We start from the raw sequence: 7,362 nt of genomic DNA, 5'->3' as shown, positions 1-7,362 counted from the left end.
CACAAGGCTCAATTCATAAGCAGTTGTTCAACATTTAGGACAACATCCCCATCTAACCACCACTCTTAACCATTTCACCATTTAACAGATTTCAAATTATTATTACCCGATAAAGCATTCATTAAATAGTGTATCTGTGGACAAACAATAAAGCATTTATCCCTACGTATATAAGGGTGATTAGCTTTTGATACACACCCCAAAAACGTCTCTGGACACCCAAAAATTCCCAGAATTGCCTTTGTAGCCAAGTGTCCAGAGACATAGCTTGAAAATAGGATCAATTTAAAAGGAAAGACAAGATGGGAATTGACTTATGATGAACCAAAATGCTGGAGGTATGCTTCAGCCAAATCAACCTTCTTCCTTCTCTTTTTCTGGAATTTTTTTTTGAAACCAAATGAATTGCATAATGGGTATATAATTATCGCAAATTAATCGTTTAAAAGCTTCTTGTGCATTGGCTCCAACACCAGCAACCAAAAAGGGGGAAAAAATTATGAAGTAGAGCCTGGCTTAACTCACGAACTAGTGGCCAACGAGCGAAATATATGCAGGGGCTGAGTTTTGGTAATTATATACCCATTACGCAATTCATTTGATAATTATATACCCAAGATGAAGCAGCTGAGTTTTGAATACAATGCTCAAAACCCAGCAATCATAAAGTAGAAGAAAAAACAATGAAGAGCAGAGCGTGCTTACCTGATGAACCAGCAGCCAACGAGTGAACTAGAAAAACAAACCATATGCAGGGGCTAAGTTTCGAAGAGCAGAGAAGATGAAGTGGCTAAGTTTTGCAGTGCAGAGAAGATGTAGGGGTTGAAGTGTAGCGAAGAAGATGAAAGCATAGAAGATGAAACGGTTGCAAAGTGTTTTTGTCAAACGTGTATTCTAATATAATATATTTTAATTCTTTTAATTAAAGAAAAAAAAATACTAAAAGAGAGTTAACAGAGTTAAACTCCTGTTAAGTTAGAGTCCACATGTCACAAAACTAAGGAGGCAACATGGGGGCACAGGACTTTGGTAACAGAAAATCGGACTCCTACAGATTTGTTCTATTTATTTTCTTCCTTCCTCTTGTTCGTGGCACCTCCTTCCCCCTCGCATTATTCATCTGCTTGGTTTTTGGGCCACCACCGCCGTGATCCGACCACCGCTTGGGGTGGCACCAAGATTAAACGAACCGCCCAACGCCTCCTCCTAACAGAGACACGCTGTTTAAAATGGCCAAAACAGCCCGGTTTTTGTTAAAACTCCCCACCATTCGTTCTCCCTCCTTCGGCCACCGATTCCGACGAATGAGGTATGGTTTTTCACCTAATTTTCGAGCTCTAGCTGATGGTTGGGTAGGATTTGGTCAATTTCTAGCCTAGGTGGTTTGATTTTCGAGTTAGGGTTCGGCCGATTTTGGGATCACACCCGCCACTTCTGGCCAGTTTTTGGGGTAGGTGCAAGAACAAAAGTGGCTCCAAATCATGTTTTGAACCTAGGATAGGAAGCTGGGCTTACAATTTGTAATTTTTCTAGTCATCGAAATTGATCAAGCCACCCAAGCACTACCAAGTGTGGCGGCGCATGGGCAGCAGGTGGGGACAACACTCACCCTAGAATAATCGCTGGTCCTCACGAGCCAGAGGTACTCGCGGATTTCAATTTGGATAACGTTTGATTTCGAACGGATCTCGCCATTGTGCGATTTCCGGCTTCGATACATTTGAGTCGTTGGATCATAGTCATTTATAGGTTGCGGCCCGGATAGAAGCAGTATCTCCGAGGCCTACGAGGATTGCAGCTCGGTCTATGAGGATAGATAGTTAATTATAGGTTGTAGCTTGGATAGAAGCGGTATCTCCAAGGCCTATGAGGATTGCGGCTCGACCTGTGAGGAGGGAATTGATAGTATTAATGGAGTTGACAGATCAAGATTAGAGGTACACCTAGGCGGAGAGAATTTCCGTTCTGAGATATTCTTAAACTAAAATAAGGGAGTTCAGTGTATGACATACTTATTTTCCGTGTGTGACTGATTTGAGTAGAGGAAAGAACTACGTGTGGCTTGATCCCTCAGAAGGGTACGTAGGCACCGAGGTTACAAGGTGCAGCCACGAGTTGGAGTCTTTGAGATTGTTATTGTATTGTTGATATTCTGAAAGCTGAGATGAATTTTTTATCCAGAAGGATTTATTTGATTTATTGAGGTCTGAGGCCAAAATTATATAATGCTTGATATTTGGTTATAATTGCTACATGCCGGCTTAAGTTATATATAAACATACATGCTTGTTTTACGGTGGGAACTTTTGAAAATGTCCAATTTATAGGAGACTCACAAATTTTCGCAGAAGTCGACTTGAATTTCTTGGAATTCTTGGTTAGAAGGACAGTTTGGTCATTTATGCCCAAAGATTCTCCGTGTGTCGGACACGCATGTGGTTCGACCAATCCAAAGTGGAATTTGGGTCGGGTCCTTTCATGTTTGATATATGGTTTCTTTGAAGTCCAGAATGTGTTTTTAGATATGCATTTTCCTTGTACAATTTTTCTCTGTTTTAGTTTTTCTTGTTTCACTTAGATTATACTATGTTTGATATTTTAACTTGGGAGTATGAGTTTCCTATTTTAAAATCCTTTATCTTGAATCTGTTTCAGTTGATATTAGTTATGTGTATGCATATTCTTTTGGATGGATATAATTAACTCTTGCATTTCTTCTATTTTCATATTTTAATTTGGGAGTATGGGTTTCCTATTTTGAAATCTTTTCTCTTGAATCTGTTTCAGTTGATATTAGTTATGTGTATGCATATTCTTTTGGATGGATTTAATGAACTCTTGCATTTCTTCTAGTTTAACTTGAGAGTATGGGTTTTCTATTTTGAAATCTTTTCTCTTGAATCTGTTTCAGTTGATACTAGTTATGTGTTTGCACATTCTTTTGGATGGATTTAATGAACTCTTACATTTCTTCTATTTTAGGATGCCCCTGTTTGCAGATTTATTTTATTTTATTTTTATGGATTTGAATGACCTCTTGCATTTAGGATGCATCTCACTTTCAATTACCTTTTGAACTTACGAATTACAGATGCCTATAGACCGTTGGATGACCTCAACTTAGAGGGAGTTTAATTTGATGGCCAAGTTCATCCGCTATCCATCCAAATGCCACATTCCAATGCAAGAGGCCAAGAAGAATAAGCGTGATGTTGCAGAGGGGAAGCTTCGGGGAACCCAACGCATTGTGGTTGAAAACCACAAGGACATCAACGGGCTAAGGAAGTTCACATTGAAAACTAAATGGAAGGGCATTGTTGCTATAGAAGATGACAACAAAAACAGAGGAAAGTTATGGGGCCATTTGAGAAGTGTGGCGAAAGAAATCGATTCAGAAGTCAAATTTATTAAGTTTTAGGTGTTCTCTCTCTCTCAATCATGCTCTCCATTTTCGATTTTGTTGAAGCTTAAGATTGTGATTAGAATTTCTTGATTTTGATTTAGGCAATTTCAATTATATATATATGTATAATTTTCAAGATGTTTTAATATAGAAAATTTATGTTATTTGTATTAGAATACTTATATTTTAGGTCATGCATGTAGGTGGTATCTATTATGTGCCTTCTGATATGAAATTAGTGTTGTCAAGCTTTGTTTATAGATTTTGTAGTTCATAGTGTCCTCGTCAATCGTATTTGTTATGCGTATTTGATCGATGGATGCTGGCTGTGCCATGTCTTTTGATGTTAATTATATTAATACGCTAACTTTACGAGTGAGGAAAGATAGTCCCTATGTTATATCACAGGTGTTGTCACATTAGTAAAAACTTTCTGTTCATGATTAGTCACATCGATTGAAGTCGCAGAATTTGTGATGAAGAGAAATAGAATCAGGTGAGAAGGTCTTCGAGAATATGAAACATTTTCTTGTGTGTATTGTTACCATCCGATTTGCTGAAGGAGTTGTGTATTATCGCTTATAATTTTCTATTTTCATACGAGATTAATTTTGCGTTAATATTCCAATTTGAATTGATGAGGCACATATATGAGTACGTTGATGTCTTGAGATCAAATTAATTGCTATGGTTCAAAACTCACATCAGAAATGGCACATGCATTTTATTACATCGATGTCATTTTTTATGTGAGTTTTGAACCATAGCAATTATTTTGATCTAAACACATCAATGTATTCATTTATGTGCCTCATTAAATTCAAATTGCAATGTTAACACCAAAATTAATCCCAGTATGAAAATAGAAAATTATAAATGATAATACATAGCCCCTTCATCAAATCGATAGGTTGTACACGAAAGAAAATGTTTCATATTCTCAAAGAGCCTTCTCACCTTGATTCAGTTTCTCTTCATCACAAAATCCTCCGACTTCAATCCCATGTGACCTAATCATGAACCAAGAAAAGTTTTTACTTATGTGGCAACACTCTGTGATCTAACATAGGGACCATGCTTTCCCTTCACTTGTAAAAGTTAACGTATTAAGTATAATTAATAGCAGAAAGACATGGCACAACCAGCATCCATGAGTCAAATACATAACAAATTATGGTTGACATGACACTATGAACTACAAGAATCCTTTCAAACCAAAACTTGACCAATACTAATTTCATATCAAGCGGCACATAACAGATACCAACCTACGACCTACATGACCTAAAATCGCAAGTATTCTAATCCAAATAACATAAATTTTCCTGCATCCTATGGTTAAAACTTGCGATAAATTATACATATATGTATAATTTTTCGCATGTTTTGTGCTTAAATCAAAATCAAGAAATTCTAATAACAAGTCTTAAGCTTCCAACAGAATCGAAAATGGAGAGAATGATTGAGAGAGAGACAGAGAGAGAGAGAGAGAGCACCTAAAACTTAACGAATTTGACTTCTGAATTGATTTCTTTCGCCATGCTTCTCAAATGGCCCCGTAACATTCCTCTGTTTTTGTTGTCATCTTCTGTAGCCACAATGCCCTTCCATTTAGTTTTCAATGTGAACTTCCTTATCCCGTTGATGTCCTTGTGGTTTGTGGTTTTCAACCACAATGCATTGGGTCTCCCCAAGCTTCGCCTCTACAAAGATCACACTTATTCTTGGCATCCCGCATTGGGATTAGGGGTGGCATCTAAAACCGAAATACCAAACCGACACTAACCATATCGTACCATATCGATTTCATACCGTTTCATTTGAGATTGGGAGATATTCGCACTGTACCAATAGAGTATGGTATGGTAGGGTATCAAGTATTTGGTACCGGTCAATACCGTACCGTACCAAATACTAATAATAATTTTTTTTTTCATTCTCTCACGGTCTCTTCATTATTTTGTTCTTAAATTTCCATGTATGCATCATCTGTATGTTTAGCTTTTGAAAGTGATATGAACAAGTGCGATCAAGCTAAGCATTGAGGGGTTCTCTTTGTCGTGTCTTGTGTTCCTTATTGGTTGGACTTTCATAAGGGATTTTAAACTTACTTTTATTTCCTTAATTAAATGTGGAATTGTGTTCCTTTTTCTTTATGAATTTAGATAAGAACCAATACAATTGTTATTTTTGTCCTTTATCATGAATACAATATCATCAACATCAAGTGTGCCAAACAAAGCAATTTGATCATATAAAATTGTTGGGTCAGTCTTGTGATATTGCAGATCCAATTTTGGATTCACATATAAACAAAGCCCATATAAAATGTACACCCACCTAGTCTTGTCTCATCGATCCCAAATAAAGGGCAATGTTGAATATGTTGATGGATATTGAATATGTTGATTAGGATTTGGATATTGAATATGTTAATTTTGGTATCGAAATGGTACCGATACAGTATAGATACCGATTTGGCACGGTATGGTACAAAGCACCATCTTTGGCAAACGATAATCCCATACCGCACTCATACCAGCTTTAATTTCCGTATCGATAGCGGTACGAGCTCAATACCGTACCGTACCGTACTGTGCCCACCCCTAATTGGGTTGCGACATTTGGATGGATAGCAGATGAACTTGGCCATCATATTAAACTCCCTCAAAGTTGAGGTCATCCAACAGTCTATAGGCATCTGTAATTTGTGAGTTCAAATGGTAATTGAGAGTGAGATGCATCCTAAATGCATCCAGGAGTCTATAGGAATCTGTAATTTGTAAGTTCAAAAGGTAATTGAAAGTGAGAAGCATCCTAAATGCAAGAGGTCATTCAAATCCATAAAAATAAAATAAATCTGTAAACAGGGGCATCTTAAAATAGAAGAAATGCAAGAGTTCATTAAATCCATCCCAAAAGAATATGCAAACACATAACTAATATCAACTGAAACATATTCAAGAGAAAAGATTTCAAAATAGGAAACCCATACTCCTAAGGCATGAGGCTTGAATACTCTACAGCTTTACGATGAACTTCCTTTGGAAGATGAGCCCCGAACCCATCACAAAACTGACCACAAGAAACCATATCAAGGATCTCAAGGCTTCCACCAATCACAATCATCAAACAACCAATATTAATCAGACAAAATACAACTTATAGAACTAGTTCATGAACAACAAAAATAATCTATTAGGTACTGACAGTATCATGGGAATTTCAAAATAAAAAGTGTGCTCTGTGCTCAGATGATATGTAGTGCTTGTGGGTGCATGCATGCTTGCTTCTCGCATTTATCAATAATGCAACTACATGAAATACGAGGTACTCACCACCAGGTAGCATCTAAAACTGGGTCACTTGGAAGATTTATCTCAGCTTTGGGCAAAATGTTCAACGGATCACATCCTTGAATGATAGAGTTCCTGGGTTTAGCATCAGCACATATGACCTCCTGAGCAAACACATATTCAAGGATTGTATCCTACTTCTAAAGCCACCACGATCTTACCGTGGGAAAAATTCATCAGCTGAAGGACAATAAAAGTAATATAATCACAACATCATCTAAAAATTAACCGAAGAAAAATTGCACGGAATTTATTGAACTGAAGAGACAAGCCCAACCGTAATAGGAAGCTAGAGAGGAAAAGGGGGAAAAACCGCATCACAAATTAAAACTATGTCAAACATGATGAAATAATGAAGGCCAGATTAATGAGAAAAGAGAAATAACTTTAAACTGTAAAAATGACCTTCTTCAACATAACTGCATATCCATATATGGTGCGACACAACAATCCCCTCAAGGATCACAGTAGCTGTTCCAAGCAAATTCATTTGAAAAAGAATTATGATACTTAAAGTTGTGCTTATATATAGAAGAAATAAATATCTTAACTTCCCAGCAACTTTATTCAAAAGACAGGCATTCTTTCCACTGAATTTATTTT

This window comes from Prunus mume, linkage group LG8 (assembly GCF_029339155.1).
Source record: "Prunus mume cultivar Tortuosa linkage group LG8, ASM2933915v1, whole genome shotgun sequence".
In the NCBI taxonomy this organism is placed as follows: domain Eukaryota; kingdom Viridiplantae; phylum Streptophyta; class Magnoliopsida; order Rosales; family Rosaceae; genus Prunus; species Prunus mume.
The sequence above is the reverse complement of the archived record's forward strand: the minus strand, read 5'-3'. Positions refer to the sequence as shown.